The sequence below is a fragment of the Mytilus edulis genome, chromosome 5 (genome assembly GCF_963676685.1).
Source record: "Mytilus edulis chromosome 5, xbMytEdul2.2, whole genome shotgun sequence".
Classification (NCBI taxonomy): Eukaryota; Metazoa; Mollusca; class Bivalvia; order Mytilida; family Mytilidae; genus Mytilus; species Mytilus edulis.
In genome coordinates, this window is record NC_092348.1 from 8,159,871 (window position 1) to 8,173,627 (window position 13,757).

General features: G+C 33.3%; 1 long non-coding RNA gene across 1 annotated transcript; it reads left to right on the forward strand.

Moving 5' to 3' along the window:
* The first annotated feature begins 8,961 nt into the window (after positions 1-8,961).
* On the forward strand, positions 8,962-13,194 carry LOC139522865 (uncharacterized). Its single transcript, XR_011664505.1, has 3 exons — positions 8,962-9,201; positions 12,026-12,060; positions 13,068-13,194. It is a non-coding gene; the product is annotated as an uncharacterized lncRNA (long non-coding RNA).
* Positions 13,195-13,757: the final 563 nt, after the last annotated feature.

A 13,757-nucleotide genomic window follows, 5' to 3' on the forward strand; every position in this document is an offset into this window, starting at 1 on the left:
ATACGTGTTTCTCGTTTCTCGTTTTGTTTATATAGATTAGACCGTTGGTTTTCCCGTTTGAATGATTTTACACTAGTAAATTAGGGCCCTTTATAGCTTGTTGTTCGGTGTGAGCTAAGGCTCCGTGTTGAAGGCCGTACTTTAACCTATAATGGTTTACTTTTTAAATTGTTATTTGTATGGAGAGTTGTCTCATTGGCACTCACACCACATCTTCCTATATCAATTTAAATTAAAATTATTGTATGAACATTACAGATAAAGTCTCAAAAGAGAAAAGTTAGTTTTAAATGAAACATTTAAGTACAAAACATTTAAATAGTCCTTTCCATGTTGTGGGACATGTAGAAAGTTTATGCTTTCACCATTCATGTAGCTCCATATAGAGGAATGGGTCCCTGTCCCCCTTCCCCCCTCAAAAAAAAAACGCATTCGTATCCGACAGCAATCAATCGATAAAAAACACCAAACAAAAATCAAAAGGGAAACATACCATCGACACTTGATACATGTAGCATGCTCTGCATTGTGAATGAAAACTAAATCAACAAAGATTTTTTTTTATGTTTTTTTGACATGAGACAAGCAATGCGAAGGTTCTACCCTTGGTACAGGCGTTTGAATAAATTAATTTTAGAATATTAAGTTGATAAATGGATTAGAAAAAAATCTTTCGTTCTGTCTTTTGCAAGTAAGACCCTTTTCCCTGAGTAATTTGTTTCAAAGTTGATCAACAAATACAACTAAAATCCAGGATGCGAGTCATCGATCGATGTACATGACTTTACTTGTCTTCTTGCTTTATTGTCGTGCCTGTGACATGCGAAAGATACAGATAACAATCCTACGGCGTTAGCTATTTGTATTGAGCTTGATATTTTATATGGTAATTGACTTTAACTGGAGGCTTCATACCTTGTGGCTTATACATGTATATATATAACGAAAGTCTGTATTATGTCTGTTGGCCTTGACTTCATTTTCATTGTCAAGCAACTGCTTGAAATACATTTCTATTTTTATTATGTTAATTTCTCACTTACCTATTAGTGAACTACCGAATTGGACTATTTACCGGGTTTGTAATAACATGAGCAACAGGATGGGTGCTACATTTATATGTGGAACAGGATCAGCATACCCTTCAGGAGCACCCGAGATCAAACCCATGGTGGGATTTGTGTTGCTTAGTCATTAGTTTTATATGTGTCTTGTGAACTATTATTTGTCTAATTTGCACAGGTCATTAGTCAATGTTAAATTTAGTTTTTTTGTCTATTTCTTTTAGCAATACTAGTAGATAAAACTAGATATAGTGTATGAAATGATTTTATGATTTAAATGTCTTGTCTAGCAGGGGTCATCTGACGAGTCACCTTGACTATTTTTTCATGGTTCATTGGTCAATATGTAATTTTCATTGTTTTGGCTGTTTCTTGTTTGAGATAAGCAATAGAAAAACTATATTACGTGTGTATAATGATTGTCAGCTATACATGTCTTTCTGACTTAAATTGGTTTATCTCACATTGACTTCATTTTCATGGATCTTTGACAATGTGTGATGTATGTGACACCTGTACTAAAACTCTTTCCTTGGTCTATCAGCATAAAATAATTTATGAATATAAAAGCAGGCGAAACGTTTCAACTTGAGCATTCTCGTTGCATCTTATAAGTTGTATTTGTCTGAGACATTATTGGTTAGAGCTTTACAGGACGGACTTTAATTGTTGAGGACCAAGAAATTTGAACAACAAGAAAGAAATAAAGAAAGGTTGTATAAAACATGCTCACGACCCAAAAAATAGTCATATTTACTTTCTATAATATTATCTACAATATGTTCAGTTACTGTTAAATTCTTGTGAAGACTCGATTCGTGTTCATTTCCAATTAAAAAAAATCACGTGATAGATCGATTCACTTTGGGTTCATAGGTAGAAAATTTGTCTGTAGTTAAGATCTTTTACACTAACCGTGATTTTGAAAGTGCTTTAGGTCAAGGACAAAAAAAATCATTTTTTTGCAATTGATCACTCTTTTACTTGTAACTTAAAAGATGAAGAAAACCGAATAAGACTCCAATTAGTAATAGACTGAAATATCTTTTATAGAAGTCTTCCTGTTTTGTGGAGATTTAACTAACATTTCTTTTCATATTTAGAATTATGTATTTTAATTGGATTCTGCCTTACTACCCTAAAAATTAGTCCAGCCTTTTCATTCAAAATCTACTGCTGTCAAAATTCTTATGCTATATTAAAATCACACAAAGAACAATACGAAGCAAAAAGTTCTATTTTCTTGCCGTTGAATAGAAAATATCAGTGTTGGTAAAAATAATAAATGTTGTTATAATTTTCAATGATACAACTATAATAATTCACCAAAGTTTTAGGTAGATATACGCAATTGTAGTCGACTGTACGACCTTCATAGAGTGAGTAAAAGTCGCTATAAAAGGTTTAAACATGTGAAATATGAATATGAAACAATTCATATCAGAATATTAACTGCCTAATGTACATGTATAACAAAACAATTTACAAACAATAAATATGACCGAAATGAACCAACCACAACCACTAGACTACAGATTCCCGACTTGATCCAAGGTTAATGTTATAAAAATATCTTGAAACGTGTGCTTATTCTTTTAAATTACTTTAAAATTATTACTGAAAACAAACTGTCATGGTATCAAAAGAATCTTTTCTATCTATAGGAGAAACGTGAACTATATTAAAGACGTCATTGCATTTCAAGTGCTACAAGAAAGTATGAAAGAGCAACAGTTTTAATATAGACGACTGCATATATATAATCTACATATTTAGTTCTATTAATAAAACAAGGAGATGTGGTATGTCTCCCAACTAACAACAACAGAACAAGGATACTATATAAATAACCATAATGTTCAACGTCAGACGTCGACAAAATCGGTTTAACCCGCCATATTTATATGCACCTCTGTCCCAAGTCGGACAAAGTCATGTTGTAGATATGTCTTTGTGTAGTTATACATTTAGTTTGATGAACGATATTCTGACATTGTGCTTTACATCTAGATGACATCTATGTTTTTTTTCTCAGAGCTATTCAGAACTTCTTGTATGGTGCTGACTGCTTAATATTGAAAAACTGTATTGGTGACCCCTGTCTGATAGTTTTGTATTTGTTGCTAATGTGATTGAATTTGACTGTTTTTATGACAGCTCCTTTCCGCCTTTCACATAAATCAACAATGAAAACATCATTGCGCATGGAAAACTGTAAAAGTCATCTTGATAACTAGCGAAACTAATCGTCAGGGAAAAAAAAACCGCACTGGTTTACGCCAAAAACATTGAATAACACCAATTATGACATACAACAAATAACGACAATCAAAAATGAGAAGTCGTGGCTTGAAACGGGCACATAAAGAATGTGGTCATACAGTTCATCAAAAGAATCCTCTTTAATGTATTAATGTGTTGAAATGAAAGAATGCATATAGCCATGGAGTTTTAAAATAAAATTCTTGTTTTTATCCCAAACCAACTTATAATATTTGTTGATGATTAATTTTTATTGATTGTTGATTGCTTTATGTCCAGTGGCAAATATTTCACGATGGTTCTGGACGAGAACAAGTTAACAATAAATACAACAGGTACTAGTAGGTCTTGTAATAATAGAGGCCCATCCCGATGATGATCATGGGGAATTTCGACTTCCACTGGAAAATAAAGGTATATAAGTAAGGGACAGAAATTTCGCCATGCAACAAGAAGAGTTGTTGCAAGGGTTCTTAACGTGCAGAGATCTTGTCACTCTTTTTACTCGAGGCATTGGATTAAACCTCGATACATGCATTCTGACAGGACGTAGCTGCAAACTTGATACATCTTTCACAGCCAGACGGACGCCCCACTTTAACAAGCTTTTTACTGCCGGTCGGAACAGGACCAAGTAAGCATATTTCTATTCCCAACTCACCTTTGGGGCTTATGATATTTGTGATAGGGCCCCTTGTGATAGCATAACCGAGTTTTTTATTAGGTCTTGAATTTGACTACAACTTTCTGTACTTAAAAAAGATTGAATTTTCAGTACTGTAAAATTACTTAAATTTTCAGTACTGAAAGATGACTGAATTTTTCAGTACTGAAAAATGACTTAAACTTTCAGTACTGAAAAATGACTGAAATTTTCAGTACTGAAAAATGACTGAAATTTTCAGTACTGAAAAATGGCTGAAATTTTCAGTACTGAAAAATGGCTGAAATTTTCAGTACTGAAAAATGGCTGAAATTTTCAGTACTGAAAAATGACTGTAATTTTCAGTACTGTAATCAACTTTTTCCCAACATTACTGAAAATGATATAAAAATTAATGTACTGAATAGTGATGTTTCCTAAAAGTACTGTTTATATAGCGGCATTTAATGTACTGATTAGTAATGTTTCCTAAAAGTACTCAATTAACTGTTTATATAGCGGCATTTAATGTACTGATTAGTAATGTTTCCTAAAAGTACTGTTTTTATAGCGGCATTTAATGTACATGTAAACGCTAGTCAAATTGTTGGTAGTGTACACAGCCTTTTTTTTCTCATATTAAAGAACTCATTTTATAACTTCAAGAGAATTTTACATCAAATTGAACATGTTTTTCACAATTTATTTTCCATCGCTTTTTATTTTCTAGAGAGTATATTTATAATTAGTGTATCAGCTGACAAAAAAATTAGAACTGTTACAGCATAATATGCAAACATGAATATTTGCATAATGGTTAAAATTATCTGTTCATGCTAAGCCTCTTTAAGCTGATAAAATGATAAAGCACATTTTCCTCCTTTAATAAGCTATATTGTATGTATATATGTCTCTGGTATTATTAAACTTAAAATTTACACATTAAATGTAGTCATGCATGTGAATCTAGAATTTTAAAAATGCATGTGCAAATTTTCTGTTGAACTCAGAAGTAATCTTATTGGCAATCATACCACATCTCCTTATTTTTAAATGAATAAAAAAAAATCAATGTGAAAAGGTGAAACATTCATGTATTTACAATGTATGTCTTTGATACAAGTATGAAAATATCATCTTATCATATCTTTTTGTTTGAACAGAATCATTTCCACTTAAGGTTAGATGTAACTGCTGAGGCAATGGGAGTTAATTTAAAATAATAGTTTCTATAACTGATTACAAAGTATACTCATATTTAGATAAATTTGATTTATTTCCCTTGTCCACACCCTCCCCCCCCCCCCCCCCCCCCCCCCCCCCCCCCTTTTCCATTTTAAAGTATTGAGCAATTAGAATATGGCAATGAAGAAAGAATGGCCAAAACACTAAAAATATATGTACTATCATGACTTCAACAGACTGTAACACACAACACATAGCTGTATAATACAATATATGTATCTTTTAAAAAATATATGTCTCTGATAAGTCAGGTACTACAACAGTTTTCACCCTCTTACAGTGTCTTAGCCTTACTCAATCCTGACCTTATGATTAAGCAACTGGCTTAATTACCATTTTAACAATATATTTATACACTCACTAATCAGAACAAAATAATGTTCACTGTTTTATGTAGGAAGCATGACAGAGAGCATCCCAACTTGAATTTTGTTTTTTTTTAAAGGGGTAAATTGGTACAGGGGAGCGAAACATAGCCTCTACCTATACATTTTTACATAGGTATTAGACGAACACAATATTCTCTTTGACAGTAAAAAATAATTCGAAAAGGAATAAGTAACCAAAAATTAAAGGACCTTCACAAATTATCGCCAAATTAATTACCATTGAAACCATATTTGAAAAAGATATCTATTTATAATAAATCACAGATGCTGTTAAAACCTGACTGACTGTGTGACCGGACTGTGTGAATAAATGAATCAGCTATTTATAAGTTATTATGAAATTTTGAAGTCTACGCTAAAGGTCTTATTCAATAAAATACGTTTGAGAATATATCTTTGTTGTTCAGTAAGCACTTTCCCCTAATCCGCCTTAGGTTTTTCAAATCTATTCTCATTTTACAGTAAAATGAGAATAGAAATACCAGCAGGGATCAGAAGGACACTTGGATGTGATATTTCCATGGTCATATGTTGATTTATTCTGTTTATAATCACAGTTAGTAAATACATTTACCGGGGATGGGGGGAATGATTCATTGTTTACGTTGGCTGGTCTTCTGAAAAGTCTAAAATTTCTGGGACTATATTTGCAGTAATTTCTTTTATTATTGTGGGGGGAAGGGGGCTTCGGTCTCATTTACGTATTAACCACATTATGATACTTTGTATTTCTTTTATTCATATTTCTAATGAAACTTTTAGTATGGCAATTGTCTCACTTTCATAAAAAGAGTGAAGACAGTTTGCAAATGCATTGTGATATATATTTTCCTTCAGTTTTATATGTTAAGCGCTTAGAGTATTATGTTTATTAGATAGGCGCTATATAAAAGATATGCAATAAATAAATAAATAAATGTACAGAAATTATCAAAGTATTTGCAATTAAATAGTGCCCGGGCGGATCCAGGGGGAAGGGGGTTGGAATCACCTTTTTGATGATCAATGAATTTGAATGGGACATATGGTTAGAACCCACCCCCTTTTATCCATGACTGGGCCTGAAAAAAATTGGTTACATGGATCCGCCCCTGCTTAATCAGTCAAAAATAAGAGGACTGGAGGTCACATGAAACATTGTTTTGCCTTTCAGTCCAGTTCACTTTCATGACCATCCAGTAATTTAAACATATATATATATAGACACTGATTGCTATTCTTTATTTTTATCTTTATTCATTTTGTCTCAATTAAAAACGAATGAGGGTGATTTTTTAAATAGTTCTTAATACGGTGGCATAGAGGTCATATATATGCCCCCTTTGATTTGAAAATAAAAACCATTTTTAACATAAAATCTGTTAATACTTTGTTCTTCTACAATGTCACCGCTTCTGTTCCTGTCATACAAAATATCCTGTTAATATTGATAGTAGACTTAGATGTCTCCATGTAGCCAGAAATTTTGGTCTTAATATTAGGCTATGGCTTTGACAGTCAAATAGCAAAATAAATCTCAACTTTATAATCATTTTGGTTTTAAGGGGTCGTTGTTATGAGCCCCATGTACCCTAAACGGTGAGTGACATTTGGGAGCATACACCACTCTTTTTATTCAAGCTTATAAGATTATTATTTTTATTTTCATCAGGAGGCGTGTGTACGCCGGGCCATTTAAAACGCCAGTAGAAAAAGAGGATTTTTTTTCAGGATTGATAATTTTGGTTGTTGCTGCTACACATGCTTGCTTGTTCCTGTACCCCTTATTTTCAACTTTAATCCTCCCTTATTCTAGATATATATGCTTCTTGATCTTATAATTTGACAATATGGAAATTTTGAAAGAAAGAAATTTTTCGTCTTCACTCCCCCTCCCCCCTCCCTAAATATCAAATGGTAGCTCCCTAAGTATCATGATGCTTTTGACAAGTATCATGGTAATTGAACATCAAGAGCATATTGATTGTTAAAATCAAAGCATCGGATGGAAAAACTATAACGAACGCCAATCATATTGTTTTGCTAAGCATGAGTCTTCATTTCAGAATCTGGGATCGTGAGGGCTTGTTGAAAGTTATGTATCTTGGTGCATGTATATGTGAATTCAAAACTATATAAAGCCAATAAGAATGCATCTTGATCAGTGCCAAAAAAAAACACAGAAGGGTGTGACAACATTTTTGCCTAAAAATATACCCAAGTTTTAATATAACATGCACTGACTTTCAGTTCCTATAGCTACATGTATACAAATATTTAAGAAAGAATGACCCGTATGCCAGAGACATAAGTATTTTTGATTAATCTGCACAACCCAATCAACTGACTTTGAACATGGAAATTTCGTGCAAACCAGTCGATTTTTCAGTTAAACCCCCTGTGATTGATCCTTTCGGAGTCCGGGAATCTTTTTTTTTTATTTCGGGATGTCGGGGTTTTGAATTTCTTTAAATTCGGGACCTCATCAGTATTTCATGTTTTTAAGCATGGGATTTCAGGATGATGACCCCTCCAACCCCCACCCCCTCATCACTATAAAATTCATAAATATGCAGCTAATTTCTGGAGTTTATTTGGGATCTATTATTCCCGCACCTTCAGCTGGCCCCTAAACAAATATATAATAGTTCAGTGATAATGAACGCCATACTAAACTCCAAATGTACACGAAGAAACTAAAATTAAAATAATACAAGACTAACAAAGGCCAGAGGTTCCTGACTTGGGACAGGCGCAAAAATGCGGCGGGGTTAAACATGTTTATGAGATATCAACCCTCCCCCTATACCTCTAGCCAATGTAGAAAAGTAAACGCATAACAATACCAAGAAATTGTATATTTACAACGCACATTAAAATTCAGTTCAATTTTAAGAGAAGTCCGAGTCTGATGTCAGAAGAGAGGGGGATAGGAGGGGTCCTGATCCCGAAATCCCGGACTTAAAATAACGAATTCCCGAGGTCCCGAATTTAAATAAAGTAAATCCCGATGTCCCGAAATCCGAAAAAAAAAACGATTCCCGGATCCCGAAAGGGTCAATCCCGAAATCCCGAGCTTAAAAACACCCGATCCCGGTGTCCCGTTCAATTCAAGAAAAGTAGTCTAAATAAAAAAATATTAATTACAATTCAAAAATCGTTCGTGTGATTTATCATACCATCATAACATATAAATGAGAAGAACATAACCCGTGTCATGCCGTTATTCTCAACGATATATTTTTTTTATCAGTTTGCAAATTTCCGAGGCCAGTCATTCTTATTTTGAAAAGGCAGTATTAATAACGACAGAACTAATAATATACTCAACATTGGAAATGCGTCAGCGGGAACCAGTAACGTAATCGGGATATTTAGTCCGGATTCGGTTTTCCTTTTTTTAGATGTTATGACGCAGACGACAAGGACGCTGGGTGCGATGGTTTATGAGAAATATTGATTTGGAGAGACGGACATTTGAATTAAAACAAATGGAATAAGATATGCAAACCAAGCAGAGGCGGATTATTTTCCGAGAAGAAGGTCGCTTTATTCAAAAATGGGGACGACTTGTCAAACAGTCAACGAAACAAGAGGCAGATTCAGATAACTTATTTTGGTAAATAATTAATAAATGGGTAGATCACTCAGATCGCTTAAACAAACACACTACATATATTAAGTATGTTGAATGCAATGTTGAAACGTTGCTAATCAGCGTTGCCATATATTTATATACAAACAAACAAACATTCATAGCAAGACCGTTGACAACGATGTCAAGTCCGTTCGTCCTTGGCTTATTGCATGACAATTTTGCCATGTGTTCGTTCGCCCATGGAAGTATTATATTGACAATATAATACTTCCATGGTTCGCCCTACTGTTTTTAAAAACGAAACAAATATATTTAAATGGCATAAAGGTTTTATAAACTGAATCAGATATTATATGAAAAATAGTAGGGATCTAGCAACCATTTTACTTCAAAGGTAATGACTATAAAAAAAAGAAGGTTTTATTTATTTAAATTAATATATGAAAATAAAGGGTTGGGTAACAGAACCTGAGAACCCCATCAGCATTAAGTAGCTTCCCATACTAATTAAATTAGCCTTTCCCCAGTAATCTACAGGCCAGGAGCTCAATTTTAGAAATTTTTTAGTTAGATTCTGTTGGCCCGTAGTGTATATGTAGATATGATTTTAACAGGCCCGAGTGAGAGCAATTTTACTAGCCTGGGCTGCCACTCAGTGTGAAGACTGCTTCAGTGGCGGATCCAGAAATTTAATAAGTGGGGGCCCACTGACTGACCTAAGAGGGGGCCCGCTCCAGTCATGCTTCAGTGATTCCCTATATAAGCAACAAAAATTTTTCCCAAAAAGGGGGGGCCGGGCCTCCTGGGCCCCCCTAAATCCGCCTCTGTGCTTCCCTACTCCCCACCCCCAAGATTAATTGTCTTTGACTTTATTCAAGATAAAATGTATGAATTAGTTACATGAATAATGTATGAATTAGTTACAATGTACAATGACATAGTTGACTGAGTTGTAGCACTAGACATAGTTAATAGACACTAAAATTATAAAAGATTTACATAATACATGTTTACAGAAGGGGGCAGGACCTTTTTCGTGTTTTTAAGCCCTGGATTTCAGGATCATGACTCATTCGACCCCCCTCATTACATGTTTACTAAAAATTAAGGATTTAAGAATATAAAATCATGAATATTGTCATGATATTTTGATAATACAATGTACATGTACGGTACCATATATGAATAGAATCTGATATGTCAGCGCAGTGGTGGATCCAAGGGGAGGGTTCCAGGGGTTGGAACCCCCCTATTTTTGGACCATAAATGCAATTGAAATGAGACATATATTTGGAACCCCCCCCCCCCCCCCTTTTAAAATGGCTGGATCTGCCCCTGCAGTGGTTGTCCTCTGTTTATGTAGTTATACCCACGCAATATTGCGTATATAATGTTTTTGACCCTTCAGTCCTGTTTCTTGTCATAGCAACTCCTCTTGAACCAAACAACATAATTTCACGAAACCTTTTTAGATAATAAGAACATAATATGTAGATGTGCATATCAACAGGAAATTACGATTCATTTTTTTTTTCAAGAAGTTGCGCCCCTTTGAACTTTTTTGCTTTAATGTACTACTGCAACAGTTTGTCATCGCAACTCCTCTGAAACCACACAACTGAATTTCATTAAACTTTGTAGGTAATAAGGACATACAACGTAGATGGGCATACCGACATAAAATTACGATTTAATTTTTTTTCCAGGAGTTACGCCCCTTTGAACTAATTTGCTGTAATATACTACTGCAACAGTTCATCATCGCAACTTCTCTGAAACCATACAACAGAATTTCATGAAACTTTTTAGATAATAAGGACATACTCATAATGTAGATGTGCATATTGACAGGAAATTATGATTCAATTTTTTTTTCTCATACTATTTTCTTTTCTTATTTAATTTCTCCAATGACAATGTGGGGACGTACATGTAGGGTATGTTGGCCCGCTCACTAAGGTTCTTAATTCATATATGTTTCTCAATTCTCGTTTTTATATAGATTAAACCATTGGTTTCCCTGTTTGCATGGTTTAACACTAGTAATTTTTGGGGCCCTTTATAGCTTGCTGTTTGGTGTGAGCCAAGGCTACATGTTGAAGGATGTACCTTTACCTATAATGGTTTACTTTATTTTTCATAAATTGTAAATTGGATGGAGAGTTTTCTCATTGGCACTCATACCACATCTTCCTATATCTAAAGATTACATACCACATCTTATATATATATATATATATGTGCTATGTAACTACTTGGACTATGGATATTGGATACCTGATTGATCATATGCAGTCTCGTTATATTGTTTCGTAATCCAACATAAGTTTGTCTCGACTAAATATTATGAAAGTGCTACTACATATATACACAATACTTATTACCACAAAGCACAGATTGAGGTTGAAATTTGGTGGAGTCAAAGAGATATGCCCCATAATTAGAAAAAATGGCTGAATCTAGTTTCTGTTCTCTATCTTTAGTATGTCTCATACAAATGTTTAAAACTTATGCTTATAATCACAAAATGAATCCTGCATCTGTATACATGTATGTTTACAAAATTGCAATGCCAAAAGCAATAACATTTTGAAGTTTAAACCTTTTTTAGAACTGTCAAATTGATATAAATCTAAAAAAAGATACCATGCTAATTTCAAAATTAGCAGATGCAGCATGCAATATGAATGCCAATGTCACACACACATGACATTGGCAACTATCCACCTGATGGTCAAGTAAATTTTGTAAAAATATTTGCAGATTATGCAAATTATTTGTACATGTATAATATTCATGTATACATGTATGCATGAAAATTAAGTATATTTTTTTAATTTTTCAGTGCCAATCAATATTCCAACAACTGAATATAAATTGGTAAGTATTAGATACTGTTTTGTAGCAAATAATTATAAGCTGTAGCTATCAATTTGTCATGTATGATGTACATGTACATTGTAAATTCTCATAATGACATTTCCACTTGGTGATTGAAAAATGTATGTCATTTTGCCTGCATCAGAAGAAGGGGTAAACAAACAAGATAAATAATTGGTCAGCCTATACTTGCCATGGCCTTGTGTTGGCACGTCAACAATATAAAAAAGAAGATGTGGTATGATTGCCAATGAGACAACTGTTCACAAGAGACCAAAATGACACAGACATTAACAACTATACATTTTGTAGGTCACCGTACGGCCTTCAACAATGAGCAAAGCCTATACCGCATAGTCAGCTATAAAAGACCCCGATGTTTATGTTCAAAAAGACAAGATCAACAAATAGGTCATAAGGTCAAATAGCTGGAATGAAAATTACCTTAAAATCATGCATGATATCAGCAATTTGGGGAAAACTAGCGATAGTTGGTCGTTAGACTATATACTGAAAAACTTGTTTAACTTCAAATTTGATTTTCCTGCAAAGTCAACCAATACTATAGCTTAACAGCACAAAAATTGTCTTGCCAACTCCTTCCATGAGTTGTTAATCTTAAAAAGAATGGTCATGATGATACAGAAAAATTAAAAGAGACATTCAAAACTTACAAGAGGAAGTGAAACTTATGTCTTACAAAACAAAAAAAACAACCATAAGTCCACACACCACTATTTAGAAAACTAATTATAAAAGACTGAACAACAGTAAATCACCAAAAACAAGAGGCAACATGTTTAATAGCAGATTCACAATCACGTAAATAAGTATTGTTGACCCTGATTCCGCGCCATAGCCACACATATATATACTATTTAAAGACTGTAACCATGGTAACAGTTAAACATAAACTTCATAATCATCTATCTAAGGGAGGGTAAAAAAAATCTAAACTTTTTTATATACTAATTTATATAAAACTATTATTATTTTTTCTTTCTTAGGTTTATCAAATATGTTCTTTGGTGTATGATCAGATCCTGTATATACTATAGTATAGATCTAACAAGCTTTTATAAAAGAAAAGAAAATTATGTTTTAGGTAAATATAAATGATGCATACATTGTATATATATACAGGATACATTGAGTTATTCAAAGACAATTTCCAAACATGTCTACAAAATTTATCATTTACTATATATATATTACTTTAAGGATGTTTGCTTGTCATGTTTTGTGATTTTTGTCAGATTATCAGAATCCTCAGGTTTTATTCATTTATCGTCTTTAAAAAATTCCCACAATTGACCCCCATTTTTCTTTCTATAAATCTTTTAGATGTAAAACTATATGCCATCTGTCATGTCTGGAAAAGTCTTATAAAATCTTTGTTATTTTTTTAATAGTTTTTATACGACCGCAAAAATTAAAAAAAAATTGGTCGTATATTGGTATGATGTTGACGTCGTCGTCCGAATACTTTTAGTTTTCGCACTCTAACCTTAGTAAAAGTGAATAGAAATCTATGAAATTGGAACACAAGGTTTATGACCACAAAAGGAAGGTTGGGATTGATTTTGGGAGTTTAGGTCCCAACATTTTAGGAATTAGAGGCCAAAAAGGGCCAAAATAAGCATGTTCTTGGTTTTCGCACTATAACTTTAGTTTAAGTAAATAAAAATCTATGAAAT